The following is a 26035-nucleotide window of genomic DNA, read 5'->3' as shown; positions in this document are numbered from 1 at the left end:
TTAACCAATACTCTTTCACAAAATCCTAGCTCTAGAAACAAATTAGTTCAACATAAACATGATATAAATCAAGAATTCAGGAAACAAATACAATATTGGAGAATAATGTAAAAAAAAAAAAAAAAAACTTCTCAATCTTTGATGCTTTAATCTTCATGTTGATCACTCCTTGATTCTTGGTTGTGTCCTCTTCATCTAGATCTCTCAAGAAGAGGATTTGAAAAGTGATGAACTAAAACTGGCCTAATGCTTTTTCTCATAAAAATGTTCTAGATAATCTCTATTCATAGTTTTCTAAAATTCTAACCCAAATATAGTAGGATTATGCTTTTTGGAGCTGAAAAAAGTCGTGACTAAGCCAATTTCCCCTGAAGACCAACCTATGTCCAGTGCCGGTCATTGGGTGAAGCTCAAAACTCAAATGAATCAAAATAAGTCCGATATGAAGTCCAAACTGATGACCAGTGCTAGACCACCCGTGAATCCATGTAAATTCTGCAGCCCTTGTTTCTTCTAGTTTCGTCTTGCTCCGTTACTCTTTTCTTCGGTTTGCCTTGTCCCAAACTTGTAAGAGTGGTCCATTTTCTCTCAAATGAGCTCTCCACCAATTAGAACAACATAAGATAAAAATTAAATAGTTTCTATCCAAATTAGAGTTCAAATATCATGATTAACTAACAATTTACACGTGAAAATGCTACCATTTATACCCTATCAATAGTTTATGCACTGGTTTTTGCTCCTAACTACTCAACCCGATCCAGAATTCAAAACAACAACTAGAAAGACAAGAAGGCGGGTGAAGGGAGAGTCAAAGAAGGAAGAAAAAAGGGTGGAGGAATGAGTTGAACAGCTAGAAATATATTAAAGGGCTTTGCATGACTTTGCACTGCTTAGTGCTTTGGGTGTGCAAACTAGTAGCACAAGATCCATGGTCAATGCAAATGACTCTGAAATCAAGCCATCCTTGATCCAAATGATTCAACAAGATCATTGTGAAACTAACTCTATTCAAGGTACTAATGCACACTTGGCGAATTTTCTTGAAATATGTGATACAATTAAGTCTAATGGAGTTAGGAGAAAAACTTCAAATTTTAAATTGGTTCAATATTCACTCTATAATAAAGCCAAGGTATTGTTGAATTCTCATTCCCCCAATACTTTTAGCACTTGGAATGAATTGTTTAGATATTTTCATCTGACAGAACTGCTAAATTAAGGAAAGACATTGCAAGTTTTTTCAATACAACTGTGAATTCTTATATAAATCATGGGAGAGGCACAAGAATCTCCAAAGAAATTATTTATATTATACCTACCACCTCGACAATTTTTTAGTATTTCTTGCCCTGGACTTGAATTATACCAACTCTACCAAACAACTCCAGAGATTTGAGCCGCTTTAATACACACTCCTATCTTCCCTAGAATTGTTTTCTCACATTCACTTCCATATAATTAAGTTCATTACCAGAGAAAGAGCATCTATACTCTACGAAGTTGCTTGTTCACGTGCTCTAGAAGACCATTAGAGTCGCAATATAAATCGATGCATCAAATATCATTTAATATCAACAGAAATGCCAATAAATACTTCATAGAAAAATTCTGCAATGGCAAACCCTGGCGTTACGATTAGTTAACAAACAACTTGGTTCCTATAAAAGAACAAGAAAGGAAAATTTAACATTGGAGTAATTATCCTAAGGAACTAATCTATCGCGGAAAATTCAGCTGCTCCATGCAGATTCAGCTGCTCCATACAGTCAGACAAAAGCATGCTACACGCCTTTGGAAAACAACCAATAAAGACCACCATGAAAGCATGCGTCACGAAATACATCCTCAAAGTCCAAAAATTGGGAAATACAAGATCAATGACAGTTGTCATAACTAAAATCCATACTGCCACTGCGAGAACTAGTACTTGCATTTCGACTGTGCAAAGAAAGACCCCTAACATGACTAGCAAGAGCAGCACCATCCACCTTGTTATCCTGAAAAAAAATTTTCCCTCTCGATATGTTTTGCGGGAGGTGGTGGAATTGCAACTGCCGGTCTGCTTCCATTAGAGTCTTGCTTTGGTCCCAGAGTCAGTGGCCATATAAGCGGGCGATTAAGTATTTCTGCTCGTGCAGAAGATCCAAGCTGACAGAGTGACCTATCAATTTGAGGGCCTTCATCTTCATGCTGAAGACAGGCTTTTCCTTTTCTAATCCTACCAATGATTGTGTTGTACATTAATCAAACTAGTAAAACTACGTAACCAGGACTTTTTAAGCTCCAGTATAAAAGCAGATTTTGTATGCAATCAAGAGATCATACCTGCGGAAAAGCTGTTCAGCCTCCTCTTCTTCCTCTGTTTCTTCATGGTAAACATGAATTGATGTGGATGTTGGCCTTCCAGAGATAAGTGCATCATGCCTTTTGAGAACTCTTTCAAGCTGGTCATTCAGCTCAATTGATTGAGAAACCACTTTATCATCCCTATAGACAAACAACACAAATCAAAATATGAAATTTCCCCGTAAAACACACAGACTCTAACAGTCCCTTATAATAATTATTTTTCCGAAGTTTTCAAAATTTTGCCACCTCTTATTTCCATTTCCACTCTCTCCTTTGCACCCGCAAAATACGTCATGCTCCCAATCAAAAAGACATAACTAGATGCTAGTTTACCCCTTGCCATGAGTAATCACCACGGAAATATGTCTCAAGTCCAAGACCAAATAAGCACGCCAAAAATGCAAAATAAATGAAAGGAAGTTTATCCTATGAGAACTCGATTTCTTGATGAACGAGAGTTCTCAAGAAGCAGCTTCAGCATTATATGCTTATTCAGGATAGCTCAATAAAATGAGAAATTTCCTAGGCAAGGCAAGTGACTACAATCTACTCCAGACAGATTAACTGTTGTAAGAATTATCTCAGCACTATAACCGCACACAATGAAGCACAAGTTAAAATTAAAGTATCAAGATTAAATGATTTTCAGAGTCCCAACCGGAGGCATCTACATTTATACATGGAAGATCTACCGTTGACTTAAAAAAGAAAAAAATCAAAAACATGTAAAAATAAGGAGAAGAATAAATGATTGAAAGTTGAAACAGCAAGGAGACGGCAAGTACTGCCTCCTACCCTCTTTTCTAAGTTCTTAGCTTTCTTCAGAAGTATATTTGCAAATAATTTGGCCCCAAAAAAATATTTGCACGTAATTTAAGGGGAAGCCAGAGGAAGAAATCCAAGCACCACTTCGACGTCTGTTCGGATAGACTTCTAGCACAAGATGCAGAGAACTTTCTTGTCCATACACAGGATCAAGGATACAAGAAGGTATGTTAATAGCCAAGCATGATCACCTATCCCTGTGGTCTCATATTAGCATACGGATGAAAAGTGTAATCAAGAGGAAATCAAGTACTACCATTAGTCATTTCTTTACTTTAAGTTCTGATCCAAAGTCAAACTTTACTTTCACTTGTCAAGCTTAGAGTAATAAATATTTTCTTAACAAGATGTGAAGTCAAGCTCAACATTTCAAAATGTGCATGACATGAGGCATAAGGCTATCATAAGAAATTACAACATTACACCAATACATTTGTACAACAATGTGAAAAAATTCCTTTCCTGTCTACTTGTTTGCTTGCATTCAGGACTTCACTGTCCATTTTATTAAACTAGCAAGGCCACTCAAACAAGATGATAGGTTGATGACAACACAAACTGGACTCATCAATTTCAGTAACCTACCCCCCCTCCTTCCTCCAATTATTTGACCAACATATATTCTGATTAATCAGTTGTCTTTCAAGCATATGTATAGTAAATTAAGTCAACTGCAGATTTTACTGACTACATTTCTATCTCTTCGTATGTGTGGGATAACTCGTACCAGTATGCTGCACATTTATGCAGTGTTCTGTCAGGCATCTATACAGCTGTCAGATGTCTCAACAAGTATCCGCAGACATCTAAAATTTCAGCCTCGGCGTCAAGAAGATGTTCAAGAACTGCTTCTAGGCATCGACTCCATGTAGGTGCATACAACATGATTCAATGGCGGAATTGTCTAAGTAGGTTTTGTAATATAGCTCATCCCTTACTACCAGTCATGTTGCATCCAGTGTCTAAAGATATATGTACTCATTTTTAAGGCTCGTATATGACTAGTGGATTTCTAGATCTGTCACTTACAAGGAGCAAAACAAGTCAGTGCAAGTCCAACTCTAGCTAACTGTGCTTGAGCAATGCACTCCTCAAAACATCAAAATGTTACACATGGAAAAACCTCCAGGGAGAACATATACAAATTCTGCAGGCACAAAAATAGGTGGAACTCATTCTCAGAACTTCACTGAAAATTTAATTATTCTAGACCACCTAATTTTCATTCTTCCATAGATCTAGAACATTTATTTTTCTTGTCATCTCTGAACAGACAATGCCAGAAAAAAGTGATAAACTACTTGATTTTGTTGTGTTCTTCTGTGTGCAAGAGAGAGAGAGAGGAGGGCGGTAGAGGAAACAAAGGCAACTCCTATGACTCATATTAGGTTTAGCTGAACAAGTAAATTATTGCCAACCAAGGCATCCTTACCGAGAAGTCATGGCTAGATGCATGACACGTTGCTTCTGAAAAGAACATTTTTCCACAAGATCAAGAGTGAACTCATCCTTTGCTCCCTGGAAGATGAAAAATTACAAATAACTGAACTGACTTACTGCAATGGGAAACCACGTAAAGTCCAAAAACAGCACTGCTAATGAAGGAACATAATCAGGTCCTTTATCAGGAAATTTAAGTTAAAAGAAGAAAGAAATGGATTAGCTAACTTTGACTAGTTTAAAACTTTATCATGCCATTGTAGAAGAAATGACAGGTTCAATTAAAACTTTGAACACTAAGGTGAAACAACTATAGATGCAAGCAACAAACCTCAGGATGTCTAGTATCAACAGCATCAAGTACTTCTCTTAAAACCTCCAGTGCAGCTCCAGCCTTCTGAAGAATACTGGAGAAGAAAAGGGCAGTGAAGCATCAAAAATGAGCACGCCATACGATAGAGAAACATGTCACAGTCTTGTCTAAAAACAGAATAAAATAGCCAGGAGAGTTTTTCTGAAACACCGAACAAAATAGTTGTTTTTAAACACATTGAACATAGTTACAACCAATTTTGCATGCGTTTGAGATATCCAGCACACATGCATCCACACACGCACAAATATGCATGCGCGGGCACACACACACACTCGTTCTCTCCCCCCGCTCCCCTTCTCCCTCCCTCTTTGAGGTTAATTTTTTCCAATAATTTCAACTTTTCATCAACTTATTGGTTTAGTCAACAAAAAAAAATTGCTAAGGCTTGCAAAGCTGTTAATCAATATGTGACCATGGATCAAAGAATGCTGTAGACATAATATAAGATAAGCATCCAGTCTCAAAACAACAAAGATAAGATGACAAGAAACTACAGAGCAAAAGGAGGCACAACTAGCAGCATATTTAATGTTGCCAAAATTAATGGGGTAACAAAAACTGTGTCGGTGAACAGAGCATGTGATAAATGAACTTCTATTCCTCTAAACATACTTAACATAGAGAAGACAATACAAAAATCAGGAATTGCAGAATTAGCTCCACAGACAGTGTAGGAGCACAATGGCCCTATTGAGGTTATCAAATGGCATCTCGACAAAGATGTAGATATGGTCATATAGCTTTTTTTTCTTTTTGGTATGTAGGATTTCACGAAGTGTTGATCTCCCTTTTCTTTGCATCTCGCTTTTACCTTAGACACATTTTTGCATCTTTCAACAAATTCAATATGCTTTTACTGTTAGCAATTAAGACACATAGTTACATGATTTTAAATAGACATATTTTCACATCCAGTATGCTTTTACTGTTAGCAATTAAGACACATATTACAGGATTTTAAAGCTTAATGAACTTTAATTTATCCACAAAAGGTATAACAAGAGCATATTTCCACCTCATATGTAAGGTTAAAGTGTCATATATTAAATTCACTAAACTTGGCACTAAAGTTTTTGTAAAATTGAGTCCTATAACATGGGAAATTTCTTTTTTTTAATACAATTTTATTTTTTTGGTGGGATTTTTCTTATTAAAGAGCTTATAATGAAAAACATTGCTCCAGGAAAAAAAGCCCCCAATTGGAATACACAATTAGCAAGTAATCTGTTGAAGATATGTGATCTGATATTATGGAAAGATTTGATATTGTAAATATTATGAAAGATTTGATTATAGTATCATATATTAATTAGGTAGTAGATTGATTCAGATTAGCATGATTTTAGAATCTAAATTAGGTTACACTTGTGTATATATATTTGTATATTTTGTAGTCCAAAGATATGAAGAAGAGTATTTTCTCTCCCTTTTTCTTAGTTTTCATGGTATCAGAGCTTCAGGCTCTGTTATCAGTTTGTCTTTTTGACGTGACCCTATTAAGTCACTTTTAGGTCTTTCTTGTGTGAATTATAATGGCAGATATATAACAGTTTGTCTTTTGACGTGACCCTATTGAGTCACTTTTAGGTCTTTCTTGTGTGAATTATAATGGCAGATATGAAAGGTAGTAGTAGAGAGATGAAAACAGCAATTTTTTATGTTATTCCTACAACATCAAAAATTACTGAACACAAATTGAGTGGAAAAAATTTTTTAGATTGGAGTAAAACTATTCGGATATATCTGCGCAGCATCGATAGAGATGATCATCTCACTAATGACCCACCCATTGATGGGGAAGAAAAGAAGGTTTGGCTAAGGGAAGATGCAAAACCATTTTTCAAGTGGAGAGAACAAAGCATATCGAAATTGATTGCCACTTTGTTCGTGTAAAAAATCCAGCAAAACTTGATCTCAACCAGTCATGTGAGAACTGGAGAACAGTTACCTCACTCCATTCTTTTTCCTCATGAACCTGTGTTTAAATTACCTCCTCGTATTTTTAGATGTATATGTTTTGTTCATCAGCTTGCTCCCGGGATAGATAAATTAGATCCTCGTGCCATTAAGTGTATTTTCTTAGGATACGCACGAGCGCAAAAAGGATATGGATGTTACAGTCCAATTTTAAATCGATTTTTTACTTGTGTTGATGTTACTTTATTTGAATCCACTCCATATTTTATGAAATACAGTATGTCTTGTGAGTTAGATCAGTGTCCCTCTTTTTTCTCTCCTGTTTTACCAGTCCCTTCCTCTTTATTACATGAGTTATCTAGTCCACCAGATTCCATAGCTCGATTATCTCATCCTAACCTTCAAGTTTATTCTCATCGTTCCATGGTTGAGAAAGCTCCTGATATGCCACGCACTTCACCAATTAACTCTCAATCTTCAAATCCAGGTATGATACCCTCCTCTGAGTTAGATCTTCCTATTGCTTTACGCAAAGGTAAGAGACATTGTACTTCTCATGCTATTTCTAATTTTGTTTCTTATTCTCGTCTCTCTATGTCATATTCTTCTTTTGTTGCTTCACTTGATTCTGTCTCCATTCCTAAGTCTATTACCCATGCTCTTAATCATCCTGGTTGGAGATTAGCTATACAAGAAGAGATGTCTGCTTTGGAACAAAATGATACTTGGGATCTTGTCTCTCTTCCTTCTGGTAAGCCTGTTGTTGGTTATAAATGGGTATACACTATAAAAGTACAGCCTAATGGTTCTATTGATCGATTGAAAGCTCGCCTGATAGCTAAAGGATTTACTCAAGTGTATGGAATAGACTACTTAGAAACATTTTCTCTTGTTGCAAAGATTACCTCGGTTCGTCTTCTTATCGCTTTGGCAGCAACTTATAATTGGTCATTGCATCAGTTGGATGTGAAAAATGCATTTTTACATGGAGATTTGGAAGAAGAGATATATATGGAACAACCTCCTGACTTTATTGTTCAGGGGGAGAATTTGCGGTTGGTTTGTCATCTGAAAAAATTCTTATATGGGTTGAAACAGTCTCTTAGGGCTTGGTTTGGCCGGTTTAGTAGTGTTGTCATGGAGTTCGGTCTAACAAGATGTAGAGTAGATCACTCTGTATTTTATCGACATTCTAATGCTGGTAAGATTTTATTAGTTGTTTATGTGAATGATATTGTGATTACAGGTGATGATGTTGTGAAAATCCAGAAACTTAAATCCAATCTGCAAGCAAACTTTCAGACAAAGATTTAGGTCATTTACAGTATTTTCTGGGTATTGAGATAGTTCGATCTAAATATGAGATTTATTTATGTCAAAGAAAATATATACTCGATATGCTGAGCGAAATTGGGATGTTAGGTTGCCAACCTGTGGATACTCCTATGGATCCTAATGTGAAATTATTTGGAGATTAAGGTGCATTACTAGATGATCCTAGGCAATATCGAAGATTTGTGGGTAAATTAAATTATCTCACTGTAACGAGACCTGACATTTCGTTTGCAGTGAGTGTCGTGAGTCAATTTCTTGAGGCCTCTCGTACTAGTCATTGGGATGCTGTTATACGGATTCTCATATATCTTAAGAGTACTCCTGGAAAAGGGTTGTTATATCAAAATCATGGATATACTGATATTGAAGGATACAGTGATGCAGATTAGGCTGGTTCTACCTCAAATCGAAAATCGACCACAGGATATTGTGTGTTTGTTGGTGGTAATTTAGTGTCGTGAAAGCGTAAGAAGCAAACAGTTGTTTTCAGATCAAATGCAGAATCTGAATACCGCGCTATGGCTCACCCTGTGTGTGAGTTGGTTTGGTTGAAGAGCATGTCACTTGAAATTGGGTTTGAGTATAAACAGCATATGAATTTAGTGTGTGATAATCAGACAACTGTTCATATTGCATTTAATCCAGTGTTTCATGAAAGGATAAAACATATTGAAGTTGATTGTCATTTCATTCAAGAGAAATTGATTGATGGAGTCATCATGACATCTCATGTACCATCTGTAGATCAATTGGCTGATTTGTTTACCAAGAGTTTAGAGGCTCTAGAGTGAAATACTTTATAACAAGTTGGGTGCTTATGATATATATGCTCCAACTTGAGGAGAAGTGTTAAGAGAATATAAGTATTCTTGTAGATAATAAATTAGTAAGGATATTCTTGTAAATAGTTTGTTAGGTTTGTACTCCTATAAATACTAGTTGGTCACTCATAATACGGTGACTAGATATTTTCCTCCCAAAATACCTATTGTCAAAAATGATCCAAATTAAATCAAATGCTTAGAAGGGAAATTGGAACCTCGAAAAGCTCTCCCAAACATCTTGAAGCATTATCCTGGTGGATCAGAAATCGAAATAAATTATACGTAAAATCAACAAATATTTAAGATACTAAAGAGGATTTTGTAAAACAGATTTGCAAAAGTGGCAATAGAAGAGAATCAGATGAAAGCCAAGTTAATTAACCAGCATGTGATTTTCATTGACGAGGATAACTACTAAAGAGATAATCAGACAGATTTGACTATACAAAACAACTTGATGTGTAGCCACCACCAATTCATAGTATGCAGAATAATACTGAGGAAATCTCCCAGAAGCACCACCAACAGACGTCTGCACAGCATCTAACAAAAGAAATATTTTCTCTCGTGCTGGCAGGTCCAACTGTAGAACATCAAGGACACAAAATTAACTTAAGCAAAAACTGAATAAACAAGAAATTGGGTTTTGGCTCAGAGAAAGGACAAACCTTTTTCTTTACTATCTTTACAAGTACAGGAAGGACTCCTGCGTCTATAACCTGCTTATGGACTGGTCTCCAATATTGTTCATCAGCATCTCCAGCAACTGAAATACTAAAAATTATTAATCGTTCTGACTATTTAAAAAAGATTTAGTACCTGATCATTTGAAGTACTAAATTCCAAGAAAGCATAGCAGAAAAAGGACTAGAGATCAATCAAAAACATAAACCTTAGACTGTAAACTGCATGATCAATAAGTCATGCAGAAACCAACCCGTTTTGACGGTGCAATACTAATATTCCAATATCAGATTAATAATAGTTCTTTGAAATAATGCCGACAAAAGATTAAAGCCATGAAAATTCCCACATTCATCATTCGTATAGGGAGGGGGGCCAGGAAACAGCCCGGGTAATAGATGCCCTCAAACAAGTTTCATGTAATTAAAAATTCTTTTTTGCAGGCAGAAACTTAAATCTAATGGAGTAGTTGTGTATGAAATAGTTTCAACCCATTAAATAGGAAGCATTACGTTAGATAGAAGAACAACACGGGAGATGAAGCATGCACTTATTCCTGTTGTATAAATATCTGCTTGTCTTTCAGTTGAGGACCACCATGTTTTCCAGATGTTGAACAAGTACCAAATGAATCATGGTTCGGTCACCATAAACAAATCAATGAGTGTCCATAATGGAAAATAATTATAGCATGTTAAATTAGACCAGTCATGTATAGCTCAAACACATCCATTTGTACGTTGGTATCCAGTAAAATATTAAAACTAACAAAAAGAAGAAGACATCTCAATAGATATACAATCACTATTTCCCGTTCTTCATTACATAAATCCATATGAAATTCTGCTACAACTTCCAGTGAGTAAAAAATTTTGCTTGGTGTACCACCTAATTTGAAAGCTTATTCATTTATAATAAGAGAAAACATGTAGTTTTGTTACATGATTTTGAACCTAGAAGATGCTCACCATTACAGCTAGTAGTTGGGTGTTAGCATTTTTGCTTCCCAAGCATTTCTTAACAGCTTTGATTACATCTCTAGCTTTTCTGTGAAACAGGAATACAAAAATAAATCTTGGATGAGAACTAAAAATTTCAATAAATGCACAAGCAACAAAGAAGCACAAGAGTTAATTAAGCCATTCACTGTATGCAACCTGTGCTATCTTTCCAGCAATCGAGACAAGACCTTATAAAGAACAAAATTTTACTGAAACCAATCTTAGAACTATGCAAGTTCTTTGTTAACATGCATAGAGAGACAGAGAGACCAAAAAATGTTAATTATCTGCTATATAAAGGTATCTGAAAATGGTTATACCTGTGGTCACATGCAACTAATTAGCAAATTTCAATGTTTTTCATCCAATCCATCTCAGAGAGTTTCTCACTTGTTGCAGCGTTGACAAGGTCAGTAGCCATTTTTCTTTCCAAGGGCTGATAGTAATGTGGAAAAAGTAGTAAGAATCTACATTCAATTCTAGAACACAATTAAGCAGATTATGCTAGAAGGTTGCACAGAACAAATACTCTAAAAGCCAGTTAAAGGAAATCACTGAAATTCAATAAAAAGAAGCATAAAGTGGCTTCATCCCATTAAACTATTATGGAAATAAGTCACAGGAACCCCAGTAGCACAGCTCAATTAGTTAAGCATCCAAAATGATTGTTTGACATATTAGGAAGGGCTCAAGGAATAAAAACAACTGGTGGCTGGTAACATGAAATTGCTGTAATATACCCATTCCTCCAGTTTAATCAGCTGAAAAATATATCAGCAAAGCCATCAAATAAACAAAAATGCCCCTTCTTATTTCCATCACTGAATCGTTTGCACATTGGGTTGAGTCTCCTATCAGGAAAATGTTAAACTAGTCCATCGAAATGTGATAAAGTAATGCTAGTTTTTCTTTGAGTGGAAAAGGGAAGTACACTTTGAAATCTCAGAAGGGGTCTAATAAGCTTGAAAATCATTTTGAAATTAACTCTTTTGATGCCATCAAGCAATGTAGTTGCAAGTTAACAGACTTTAAGCTCAATCAGCATCACTATTTGCTAACTGCCAACAACATACAAGCATGGTCCCAAAAAGTTGAGGCAATAGTCATTTTTCTGTCAAAGAAGCTAGAGTTTTAGAATTTGCATCTGTAGCTTATATTTTCCAATTAATTGAACATGTATGTACATGGGGTAGTGCACAAGTAATTATCCAAATTACTGGGGTAATGTAAACCCAACTCCATCAACACTCTTCTTCTGGTCAGTATGATTAGATTTTTATCCTTTACCCCTACAATTGAAGGAGCTAAAATAAATGATTTACAATGCAATGTAACAATGGGCATTCAAGGAATCCAAAATTGAAGGAGCGGAAGGGGTGGAGATTCTGAGCTTAAATGTTCCCTGTTCAATTAAACCATATGGTGGAACAATCATTCACAATACTAGGCAAATTTAAAATAACGTAACGTCCACAGTGACGCAATGTGAAAAAATATGCATTCCACAGAATACAAACAGCAATTATCAAAACAAAAGTGACCACCAAATACATCAACAATATATACCTGCAGGAGAGGTTTGTCCAAATTAAAAATGGCCAACAACTCCTAATGCAACGACCTCATCAATGGTAATACTGGCTATAACCCTCCAAGCTGCATTATTCAAAAGGTTATTTGATTGAAAACAGAATCCCAAAACACAACCAGAAAGAAATCACGTTTGGTGAATAGGACATTACACATTATCTGTTAGCTTACCACAAGAACGAACAAAAACTTATAAATGTTCTTAAAAAAAATCGAGATAAAACAAACAAAGGAACAGCGAGTCCTTAAAAGCACTGAACTTGGGAATGAAGTGATAATGCATATAGCTCATAAAAGTGAAAGACCTCCAGAAAAGCTGGGAAAATTACAGTATTTAATATTAGAGAGAACGCAAAACTCCCAGGCCAATAAACTTAAATTCTATTTCACAAATGCTACTCCATGAGCTATCGTCATACTCCAAACTCAGTTTCAAGAAGGCAATCTAAGATACTATGTTGTAAAATTTGATCGAACCCTTTATCCGAGGTTAAACAAAATGCTGATCAGCAGTCTCAGAAACTAGGAACAAATATGACATTTACTACCCCTTGCTCAACTATTTGGTACACCATCATCTCCAATTAAACCCAAAAATTAATTCAAAAAGCCACACTTATTCTGGTTACACAGGAACAAATTTGGCATTTACTACATAAAATTCACTACCAAAATGATCGGAACATAAAAACATTTCCAAATACTAGTCTATTTTCTCAATTCACACAACTTAACAAATTCATAACATTCCATTATATATCCTTTGCCTAGTCAATCATTCCGACAATCTTAATAAACAAAAGAGAGAAAATCATGAACTAAAAAGGAAGAAGAAGAAGAAGAGCAGCCAAACTTAAACCTGAACTGCAAAAATACCAAAAAATAAATAAATCAGCAAAATCAATAACAATAAATTCCAAAATATATCAGTTTCAAAAGAAAAATACATCAGGAATGTAATCTAATCAAAGTCCAAAGTCCAAGCAACCAAAAAATTAATTCAGAACAAGTTCAAGCAACACAAAAGGGGGAAAAAACTACATACCAGCGAAACCACCAGCAGGAGCAGCAATCACGAAGAAGAAATCGGTTTACTGTTCTCTTATATATATATATATTATCCTCTTAACAACTCAATTGCGATAAGCATGTGCATGCATTGGTAATAATTGAGGACATACAGCTACAACTACAACTGCGATTATTTATATATAATTACGAAAAAATGAAGAGAGAGAGAGAGCAATTAGCAATCAATTTTTTTTTTTCAACCGATAACAGATTTCCACTAAAATCATAAAATGTTTACATCACTTGGAGCAACTGCTCCTACATCAATGTTGGCTAACCGAAGCAGCCAGCTAGGAAAGGAAAATCTCCAATCTATATCAGCAACTAAGTTTAAGGCAAACCTTGCCAAAGAATGAGACACCACATTGCCATTCCGTCTGACAAAAGAGAAAGTGCAATTCCGAAACTCTTTCCTCAGATGCAGGATGTCAAATAACACAGCACTGGCCCGAGGATCCTCCACCTTTTCCAATTTGATCTTCTCAACCACACTTTTACAATCGGATTGTAAAATTATGTCCCTCCACCCATTCTTCATGGCTATGGACATACCCTTCCTAATAGCTCTAGCTTCCTCCACCGCAGGATCCCCACACCTTTGTTCGCTCCCTGCCCAGGCTCCTAGTAGAATTAGCAATCAATTGACGTAGAAGAATAGAGAAGAATCTCGGACCCTTGGTCTTTAGGTGGGGCTAGCTACTCTCTCTCTCTCTATCAATGAAACATCTGAATTTTTTAACTTTTTCCCTTTAAATATATACTAGCAGGAAAAACTAATTAAATAACTATAACTATAACTATAGCACAACTAATAAAGTATGAGTTTGTCCGTGCTTTTGTTTGGAAAGCTATTTTTCTTTAAAAAAATTTTAAATTTTTTATAAATATATTTTTTAATTACTTTTTTATCTCAGATTTATCAAATCGCTACAATATATATTTTTTTACAAAAATTTCAAAAAATTTTTACTTAATAAATACTCGAGTATAAGTATAAGTCCGGTGTCCTCCATAAAAGATCGGGTTTGAGTCATGATCACTAATTTTTCTAGTAGAAGTTTAGAATTAGATTTTGATAATCTTTCTCAATCAAGTTCTTTTGAATTTAGAAGCTCAAGTTTGAATCTTTTCCTCGGTACATTAGTGGAATATTTTACTCAATATTAAATTAAATAACTATAACTACACTTAAATTGGCTCAACTTGTAAAGTACGAGTTTATTCATATTTACTTAATAATTGATCAGATTTTGAGTCTCATGCTTGCAATCTTTCCTCAATAGATGGTCAAATTGGAGACGTGATCACTAATTTTCTTGAGTAAAAATTTGGATTTGAATTTCGATAATCTTTCTCAATAAAAGTTTAGGTTTGATTTATTGTACTTGATAAGAAGCTCGATTTTAAATTTAGAAATTAGGGTTTGAATCTTATCCTCGGTAATCTCTCCTCGAAAGTTAGAAAATTGTTGAAAAATAATTCCAACAAGGTGACTTTCCAACTTTGTAAACATTTTTTTCTGCCAAAAAATAACAAAAATAAATTTAGTTGATTAATGGTAGTATTAATTTAGTTTTTTTTCCAACAAACATCAACATAGTATTAATTTAGTTGAATATTTTACTAGTGCTATCTAACTCAGCGTGTGTTGTGCGTGTTATTTAGTTGCGGCAGAAAATGAAAGTAGTGAGGATTCTTAGTTTTAGGGAGCAACTGCGGCACCATCACGAGGGTTGTCCTCTGAGGAATTAATAATCTTACGTGTCGGTGACATAGGGAAGTCCAATGACCCAATGAAGGGGAGACGCCCGGAGGGAGCATAGGTAGGGAGTAAGTGAAAGATGTGGAGTTTTGGGGGTGAAAAAATAAAAATAAAAAATGAAAAATGAAACGGTTTGTCCTGACAGCTGAGTAGAGGTGGCAATTTATCCCAAGTCCCAATGGGTTACCTATGCCCATTGAGAATTTGGGCGAGATGGGTATTGGAATTTGATAGTGGATTTAAGGAAAAATACCGGTTTTCGTCCCCAAACTTTGGACACAAGACACATTTCGTCCCTCATCTTTCGGGCATGACACATCTGGTGTCTGAATTAAGAATTTTAGACCAAATGTTATCCTCAAACGGCAATTTATCCACCATTTAACGAAACCGGTCACGTGAGATTCACGTACCGTTAAAGCTTCTGTCCGAAAGAACCCAGGTGGAAAAGGACGTTGTCTCCACTTTCCTTGTCCAAAACCGAATCTGAGCTCACTCTCTCTCTACAAGTTCACTTTCCCCTTTCCCTTGCCTTTCACTTTCCCTTTTCCTTTCACTTCAACGACTTCCTCTGCAAATTTCCAAGCCTAAGCTCAAGCTCCATCTGAAAATTCTGCCGAGAGCAAATCCCCTCTTCCAAATCAAATTCTGCCAAGAAATAAAGTAGAAACTTGCATAAAGCAACACCCAGCATTGTGGCTGTATTTCCCTAAAATGAGATCTAGAAATCTTGAGTCGTCATCGTCATCGTCATTAAACAGCATTGTTAAGGTTTTATAAACGACTGTTTTAGTTCTTGGATTACACCTTACCTCCAAAATTTGGGAATTTACCCAAATTTTCCATTTTCTAATATTCCTACAAATATGCAAAATTATGCATATCCCTCAAATCTACCCAATATTAATGTTTTGTTAAACTCTAAATAACAAAAATATGAAATATAATATTTAAATATATTTTAATACACACAAGTTGGACGGGTAACTAGTGTGTCAGAGAGTTGCCATAATCTCCTTAAACCCGCATGCGGGTTTAAAGAGTATTCGGATATTCTCATATGCACCTATGCAAATCGAACCAACCGGATATCTTATCCGTATCCCATTTTTTTAAATAAAAATCTTATAAATTTGAAAAATAAAATCAAATTTAGATGTATTAGGGTTTTAAAAATATTATATAAGTGATAAAAATTTTATAAATTGTAAAAATAAAATCAAATTTAAATAATTAAATGTTATATTTGCCTAAGAAATAATACAATAATCATAATAATGATAATACAATAATATTGGTGTAATAAAACTGCCATTAATTTAAATATTTACTTATAATGCCCAAAGAGCCTAATTACCAATTTTTTCTTCTCGCGCTCAAATATAACATTAACCCGCATGCGAGCTAACCTTGAAATAGAAAAAACACAGAATCTTGCTTGCGGGTTTCAACGTTATTATGCAGGCGGGATTTTGACCTGCTTGCTTGTGAACATGTACCACATTGCTTTGAATTTTTGTGACAAGAGGAAAGCTTTGTCTGATGAATGTATTTGTGAAATGACCTGAGTGGTGGTAGATGGGTTAATTGGGTCGGTTGCGTTACCCAATTGTTTATATCCATAAGTAAAATTTTATGATTCCCATACCCATCCCCTCACTTTTTCTTATTTATTTCTGATTTTTATTAGTTTTCATTAATTCACTAATATAACTTGTACACCTACCTTAAGGGCATTTATGGGAACAAAATTTCCTCTCTTTCCTGAAAACACTTTTTTATGTTTACTTTTGTGGTCATGGGCTGATTTTGTTACAAAATCAGAAACCTCAAGGGAGGTTAGTGTAATTGTGGAAACCTCAGGGGAGGTCAGTGAAATTGTCAGAAACCTCAGGGGAGGTTTCTGAAATTATCCCCAAATTTTTTCACCAGACAATTTCCATTAATAAAGTACCAAAACCATGTGTTCACATCGTAGCACTAATTCTGAGGAGAACAAACAAAAAAGTGACCACACCAAAATATGATGTCTGCTTCAAAAAAGGACCATTCCTATTGTCAACCTCAGTCCATAATCTACATCAAAACAAAAAAAAAAACCATCTAAGGCTCTACTATCAATATTTATAGTACTTTGTTTTTCCTTTTCATTCTTGAAGAACCAACAACTCTTTTGGTAGCAGCAGCAGTAGCAACTTCCCTGTGGACAGATTTGGTCTTGACAGGCATCTGTACATGCTCTTTCTCTTTTGTTCCATGTACTGGTTGACTGTATTTAACTTGAGCTCTTTTTAGACCGAAAACTTCATACAAATCATGAGAAGTTGGGGCTGAACTTGTAACAGCAACATCTTCTAAATGGCTTGTTGCAGACAGTATTTGCACCTTATTACCTGCCCCACTCTACTCATTTTCTTGGCCTTTTTTTCCTTTGCTTGTTGTTCCTCATCAGCAGTCCTTCTCCTTTGTTTTTTTGGTCTTCCAGCTATTTTACCATATAAAGGGGGTTTTGGACCATCAACATCAGTCTTCTCCCAATTTTCTTCCCCATTCATTGGACAAATAGCTCCTTCATAGCTCTTTAGGTATGTTTCAACTGTATACCAGCTGGATACATATAACATGGGATCCTTTTGAGCTAACCAAAGTGCAGCAATTGCATGGGGACAAGGAATTCCTGTCAGCTCCCATCTCCTACATGAACAAGTTTGCTCTTTAATGTTCACAGCATAATGATCACCATATGGACAGGAAACTTCATACAAATCATCGTTTGACTTGAAAGGAAAACATTGTGTTGCCTTATCCATTCTCTTTTGTACTCTCTCAATGATTCTAGGACAATACATATACTCTTTCCATTTTTGTCTTGCCATGTCTCTATTCTGCTGCATTCGTTGCATCATATACAACCTTAATAATTCCATCATTTCAATGATTGGCTTCTCTCTAGCATCCAAAATCTTGCCATTGAAACATTCACAAATATTATTCAATAGCATATCACATTTCGAATGGGTGCTAAAGTAAGCTCTACTCCATTGAGATGGTGGTTTATCATCAAACCACTTGGCAGCATCCAAGTCAATTGCTGCCATTTCTTCCATTTTCCTAACAAATTCTGCTGGTGTAGTTGCCTTTGCAGCAACCCACAATGCTCTCCTTAAAGCTTCCCCTTTGAACCCAGCAGTAGAAAAGTTGCTGTGTAAGTGCTTTACACAAAACCTATGAGCTGCATTTGGAAAAACATGAATACAAGCCTGAACTAGTCCCTTTTGCTTGTCACTCATGATTGTCCATTCATAATCTCTTTCAATTTTCAAATCTTCTTTGAGTAACTTGAAGAACCATGTCCAGGATTCCTTGTTTTCACCCTCAACTATAGCATATGCAATAGGAAAAATGCCATTATTACCATCTAGTCCAACAGCAATCAATAGAACACCCCCTGCTATTCCTTTCAAAAATGTGCCATCTACCCCAATCAACGTCCTACACCCAACCAAAAATCCTTGTTTCACTCCATGAAAACACATGTAAAGTCTTTGGAATCTTTGTTGCCCTTTTGAAGTGCCATCCACAGTCTTTAATATGATAGAACTACCAGGATTAGATTTCTGAATTTCATGCATGTACGGTCCTAACTTGCTGTATTGGTCACTTTCACTACCATGAATAATGTCCAAAGCCTTTTGTCTAGCCCTATATGTTTGTTTTTTTGTGAAGGAGCATTTGTTTTCCTTCATCACTGTTTTTCTAAAATGCTCCACATCTACCTTAGGATTGGATCTAAACTCCTCACAATACTTTCTACCAACCCAACCAGAATTTACAAGTGGATTTTGATATGTAAAGCCACATTTGTGAGTGTCCTCAAATGTCCTAATTTGCACACTTCCTTCTCTATCAAATTTTCTAGCATAAATATGCCAATTGCAGCCTTCGCTTCTACATATTGCCCTCAATCTAACCAAATCCTGCTTCACAAATTTACAAGGCCTCCCCTGTCTTACACTGTAGTTTGTAATAGCTAACTTGCACTCTTTGATGGTACTAAAAAACATCTTTAATTTCAATTTTGGATTATCCATGTCCTTGGGATTGAACACAACACACCTATTACTACCATTTTCATCATCAGACCCATGCAAACTCTCAAAATCTGATTCAGAGTCAGGGGCTACATCATTATCCTCAGACTGAACCAAATTAGCTTCAACCTGTCCTTGTTTTGCCAAATTAGTTTTCAATTCCTTATAGTGTGAGACACCAAACCATTCAGCATTTGTATCTATGTTATCGTTGAAATCAGCATCATCTTCTTCACTTTGATTATAATCAGAATCTACTGCTGAGAAAAAAGACTCATTGGCTGAATCAGAATCACTGTTATCATTTCCTCTCTCTTCATGATCATGTTTACCATCTTTACCACTAGCAGGACCTTCTTCATTCTTATCAACCTTATAAGCATCATTGCCAAGTTGTTGAACCAAAATTTCATGAAATGAGATTTCAAGGTACAAGATAACTTCCCTAATTGAACCAGCAGTCTTTACAATATATCCATGCAATTCTCTACTATTGTCTATCCTTTTAAAGCTATTATTCTCCCAACCATAGTACACTTTGTGACCAAACACACCAGCATCCTCAGTCAATCTATCCATTTCAAAAATACTCAAGCCTATACTCTCAACATAATCCAGGACACATACATCTCCACCCTTATAATGCGGTTGGGGAGTGTAAAATATCAACCCTCCACAATGACATTTTAGTGTAATCAGTGAGCTACCTTTTTCTGATAGTTAAAAAAAAGAATATATCAAATACTGAATAAGCAACCAAACCATTACTTTTATATTTTAACAATATTGGATAAACTTATTATTATAAGCTTAACAAATAATTTGAGGACAGCAAAGTGCAATAATTTGGGGACCACAGATTTATAATTCAAACACATATGTTCTAACCATTACAAAAATTAATCTTTTCAAACAATGTCGACTAAACAATAATAAGATTTAGACCTGTAAAATAGACATCAAGGACCCTATGTATCATATTAAAAAAAAAAGTTCAAACTTTGTAGTTGGACCTAGCATTAACAATAATATATCACAATGAACCAGCTATGTAGCTACTGGGCAAAGAATAACCGTACTCGAGTATCACTTCATTTGGAATAAACAATGGATCCATGAGATTTGTTTTTACTTTCGGCAGCCTAATTCAAACAATGCTGCTAGTATTTTCAGCTAAAAAAAACAATAATAATATATCACAAACACCCATGTGAAGGACCACATCTACATGGCTTGCCACTAAAAGGTCAACATTTTCATTATTAATACTTTAATCAACAAATTATTAAACCCTGGACAACTTACCATAATTTGGTGGGGCACAATCGTTCAACTCCTTCTTTCGCACCGACATATTTTTTCGCTCTGCTACTTAGTGGATGCCAGCAGGTCAGCTTCTTCTTCTTCGATCTTCAATAATTTTTTGGAATGCGCTTTTGAAAGTGTAAAAATTGAAAGGCAAAGGAAAGGGGAAAAGGGTTTTTACACAAATATAAGCGAGCTTGTAGAGAGAGAGAGTTCAGATTTGGAAAGGACAAGGTAAAGTGGAGACAACGTCCTTTTCCACCTGGGTTCTTTCGGACAGGAGCTTTAACGGTACGTGAATCTCACGTGACCGGTTTCGTTAAATGGTGGATAAATTGCCGTTTGAGGATAACATTTGGTCTAAAATTCTTAATTCAGACACCAGATGTGTCATGCCCGAAAGATGAGGGACGAAATGTGTCTTGTGTCCAAAGTTTGGGGACGAAAACCGGTATTTTTCCGTGGATTTAAAATGGGACAAATCTCAATTGTACCCATTAATTGATGGAAAATTTTGGAAAATACTTGGGTACCCATTGGGCTCAAATAGCAAGGGTTCCGTTTGGATTAACTATTTTTAAGAGGTGTTTTTGAAATATTTTATTGTATTAGTGTATATGAAAAATTTTTACTATAAAATTTTTTTGAAATATTTGATATACTAATATGGATGGGATGTTTTTTGAGTTATTGTATATTACTGTAACATTGTATTTGAAAAACTTATTTTTTGAAAAAATAGCCAATCCAAACGGAGTCTTAGATTCAAAAATTATTTTTAACAATTTTTATAGTCATGATTGTATATCTATTTTTTCCTTTATTTGTTAATCCAATTTTTGGTGATAATCCTGAGTATAAAGCACTTGCATGTTTATTTAATAAAACTAAAATAAATTTAATAAATAAATTATATTAAAATTATATTAAAAATAAAAAAAAATAAATTAAAAGAAAAAAATATGTAGAAAATATATTTGGGTATTGGGCGGGATCAATCTAAACCCATCCCAAAGTGATCCCGCCCAAGTTAGTCCCAAAACATATATGGGTAAGATTGGACCCAAACCCATATGACTCGATTTCATCTTAAACCCAAGCAAATCCCGCCCATTTTGCCACCTCTACAGCTGAGCAAATGTTCAAAGTGGTGGTGATGTGCTGGATTAGATTCTTTCTCTTGCACGGGTGAAGAGGGAAAGATTGCTTCGTCCTCAAGGCCGAAAAAGGAAAAATAATAATAATAATAATAATAATAATAAAATACCTTTTCTTCTGATATTTCTTTTAAATTTTAGATAATTTCTCTACGTTGTCAGTATATACGTGTGTGTATACACTGAAGGATTTCAATACATAATATATCATTTCAATTTATATTTAAATACCAAATTTTGCATATATAACATGTATATAGATCTGCACGTGTATACACTTGGGGAATGGCAACGGGACAGATTTGAAACAGGGGATCCCTCCCCCGTTCTTTGTCCCATTGCTAAAAAACTCCCGCCCCTTTTGGCCCGTTTCACGGGGGCGCCCACGAGTGATAATTTAATTTTTTAAAAAGAAGCCTCCATTTAATAGATCAAAGCTAAATTCAACGAATGAAATAAAATATGGAGTGGAAAAAGTGAGAAAGGAAAAATGAAACAAGAAAAGTGTTGAAATAAAATGCCAAAAAAAAATTAAGAACCTCAATTAGATTATATAAATAACACTTGAGAATACTCATAAAGCGCATAACATGGTTGTGCCAAACATCAACTAGGAATTTTGTATTTCCAAATCAATGTTCTAACACTTTTGTTTCATAATTTGACTAGCGAGATGCTTATAAAGAAGTTGGACTCTAGGAATTTTATGCCTTTAGGGTATGGCAATTCTAGACTTGTTAACGAGGCAAGGAAGGTTTTTGATAAAATGTTAGTGATGTGTGTTGTTTTTCTTGGAATGCATTGATCACCAAATAGGCTAATTTTGTTAGGTATAATGAAGTTCTGGAGCTTTTTGATGAAATGCAGAGAGCAATAGTTAAACTTGATAATCGTGCAATGGTGACTATAATATTATCTACTTGTGTTGGTATTGGAGCTTTGGAACAGAGCAAGTGGACTCACACTTGAACAGCAATGGAATAAAAATTATGTTTAGTTGTCAAATATTCTAAATTTATTATTATTAGATTATTTAATATATTACATTTATTTATATTAATAAATTTAAGCAAAGGAAGGGGATGGGCTATCATCCCCGATCTCGCCTTGCCCCATTACTCTCCCTACGAGACGTGCATACACGGGCGTCCGCTCCCATTGCCATCCCTATATATATTAATAGTGCATAAAAAAATTTACTATTTTCATTCTGTTTCTCATTTTTTTGTGTGAACAAACTGATATGGAGAATGACGAAATGTTCTATACACTATTTCGAGTTAAGCAAATAGTTAGATACGTTTCCTTTCTGTTTTCAGTATACTTTTTAAATGGTTATTATTAAAGGCAAAAGAAAATGTTACATTATGTGACATTAATATGGAGATAGACACATATTTTGAGAGACACAAAAGTAAATATTGCAAATGAATCATATATCTTTTATGCCCATGGAACTTATGATGAGAATGAGATATGATCAATTTACAATTACAAACCATGTATATTTTTGGGTAAGAAAAAAAATCTTACGGATCATTAAACTATTCTTTTTTTTTTAATCACAAAACTATTCAACTATTTTTTTTCATTCCAATATAGTCATTGAACTCACGAAATTTGTAACTAATGATCATTTCCTCCAATTTTATTGTTAATCCTACTGGAACAAACTCCACAATTCTTACAGGCCAAAAATCAATGGCAATTTCATTTAACTAGAAGGGCGAAAAACGTTATGGATAAGTAACTATTGAAATTGTGCACTTTAGACTATACTGATAAAACTTGGCCTCGTTTGATGTAGCATGCAAATGATGTATTGAAGGACTTTAGTGTTATTGATTGGAGTTTGTGAGTGAGTCTGACAAGAGTTGAACAGACGATCCGTCAAACCTTTGTATACGCTTTAGGGAGAGGTGGGATCGTCACATAAGTTGTTTAAACATATATTTTTTTTTTTTTGTCGAAACGATAGATGTCCTATAACCTAATCTAAGGGGAAGGGGAGGGGGTTCGATGTGAGTACAGACTCCATCGATGAAGGTCAATTAAGACCGCCACAAATTATGGCAAATTTGTGGGAGGCAGGGATTGAACCCCTGACCTCCAGCATCACCTTTAATGGTGATGACCACTGGACCAAATGACCAGTGGCTGTTTAAACATATATGATGATTATAAGTTTAGATTTACTATTAAAAGTAGAGAAATAAATTTAACTAAGAATATAAAAAAGTGATTTACAATTTTTTTTGTGATTTATAATATTGTTATTGATGTTATATAATTAAAAAAAGGGATAATTTCAGAAACCTCCCCTGAGGTTTCTGACGCTTTCACTGACATCCCCTGAGGTTCTCAAAATTTCACTTACCTCCCTTGATAAAAAATTGGGCCCCTTTTCTGACGTCATCAGGGCCAAAATTACAGATATATCCCAAGTAGTTGGGGTTAATTACTACCGTTTAGTTACATAATGGCATCTGATATGATTAATTAAGCTTAACAACAATAATAGAAACTTGATTCCTGATACATGAATTAATCCAGTCATTTTGGGAGTAAGGCGCCAATTGAGCTGCAATATTGGCGCCATTTTTTGTGCCTGGTGTGATTTGACAAGAGGAAATAACAAGATCACATATAAGATCACTTATATGTGGTCTTATACGACATTCTGGATATAGGAAAAGAAACAGAGGAAATAACAAGAACAAAAATGGAAAGGAAATTGTGATCAAACCAGTGGTCCTAATATGCACTGGAGTAGCGGCAACGAAGCGCAGAATAACGTTGAAACCCGCAAGCGGGATTCTGTGTTTTTTCTATTTCAAGGTTAGCTCGCATGCGGGTTAATGTTATATTTGAGCGCGAGAAGAAAAAATTGGTAATTAGGCTCTTTGGGCATTATAAGTAAATATTTAAATTAATGGCAGTTTTATTACACCAATATTATTGTATTATCATTATTATGATTATTGTATTATTTCTTATGCAAATATAACATTTAATTATTTAAATTTGATTTTATTTTTACAATTTATAAAATTTTTATCACTTATATAATATTTTTAAAACCCTAATACATCTAAATTTGATTTTATTTTTCAAATTTATAAGATTTTTATTTAAAAAAATGGGATACGGATAAGATATCCGGTTGGTTCGATTTGCATAGGTGCATATGAGAATATCCGAATACTCATGAAACCCGCAAGCGGGATTCTGTGTTTTTTCTATTTCAAGGTTAGCTCGCATGCGGGTTAATGTTATATTTGAGCACGAGAAGAAAAAATTGGTAATTAGGCTCTTTGGGCATTATAAGTAAATATTTAAATTAATGGCAGTTTTATTACACCAATATTATTGTATTATCATTATTATGATTATTGTATTATTTCTTATGCAAATATAACATTTAATTATCCAAGCAGTTTGATTTTATTTTTACAATTTATAAAATTTTTATCACTTATATAATATTTTTAAAACCCTAATACATCTAAATTTGAATATAATTTTCTACAAGTCATACTTATAAATGCGAAATCTAACAAAAAAGTTAAATACAATTTTTGCAGGTCAATTTTTTGTATTGCACTTACCCCCCCTCAACTTTACTAATTAGTCCAAATCATTTATTCTTCTTTGAATCTTCTACTAATACAACTTCTGCAAAGGGTAGCTATGGAATAAAAATACCTTCTCACACATGAAAATAATATTTTAATCTGATTTGGACTGGATTGTTACCACAAAATCAAAAGCAAGGGAGGTAAGTGAAATTTTGAGAACCTCAGGGGATGTCAGTGAAAGTGTCAGAAACCTCAGGGGAGGTTTCTGAAATTATCCCTTAAAAAAATGATGTTAAAATAACAAATGAAAATATAATTAAACAACCACGAGGACGAGGGTATAAGCGGGCAGAGAGGGCGAAACCAATGGAAGGGAGAAAAAGTGGGGAATGAGCCGAGGATCGGGGGAGATAGAGTACGGCATCGGGGACACAGAGAAAGGATGACCCACCTCGTTGCCATCCTAATTGCATTCAAGTTAGTGCAGTGTGTTACAAATAGGTTGTTATTCTGTCTCTTCAACATAATGGCATGACATAACAAAAAGATATACTCCCTTCGTCCCATTTTGATAGTCCTGTTTTTTTTTCATACAATTTAAGAAAAAGTAGTTAATTTTGTTGAAAAAGTAAATTTAGATAGCTATTTTTCTAAAATACCCTCACATTAAATAAAGTACAACTTTATGAGAACTTGAATTGATGGTAAAAAAAGAATCAACTCTCAT

General features: G+C 34.8%; 1 pseudogene; it reads right to left on the bottom strand.

Annotated features, from left to right (window-relative positions):
• Positions 1-1847: 1847 nt before the first annotated feature.
• On the bottom strand, positions 1848-12708 carry LOC113777047 (annotated as a pseudogene).
• Positions 12709-26035: the final 13327 nt, after the last annotated feature.

The sequence above is a fragment of the Coffea eugenioides genome, chromosome 7 (genome assembly GCF_003713205.1).
Source record: "Coffea eugenioides isolate CCC68of chromosome 7, Ceug_1.0, whole genome shotgun sequence".
Taxonomy (NCBI): Eukaryota; Viridiplantae; Streptophyta; class Magnoliopsida; order Gentianales; family Rubiaceae; genus Coffea; species Coffea eugenioides.
This window is presented reverse-complemented; position numbering and strand designations above follow the sequence as displayed.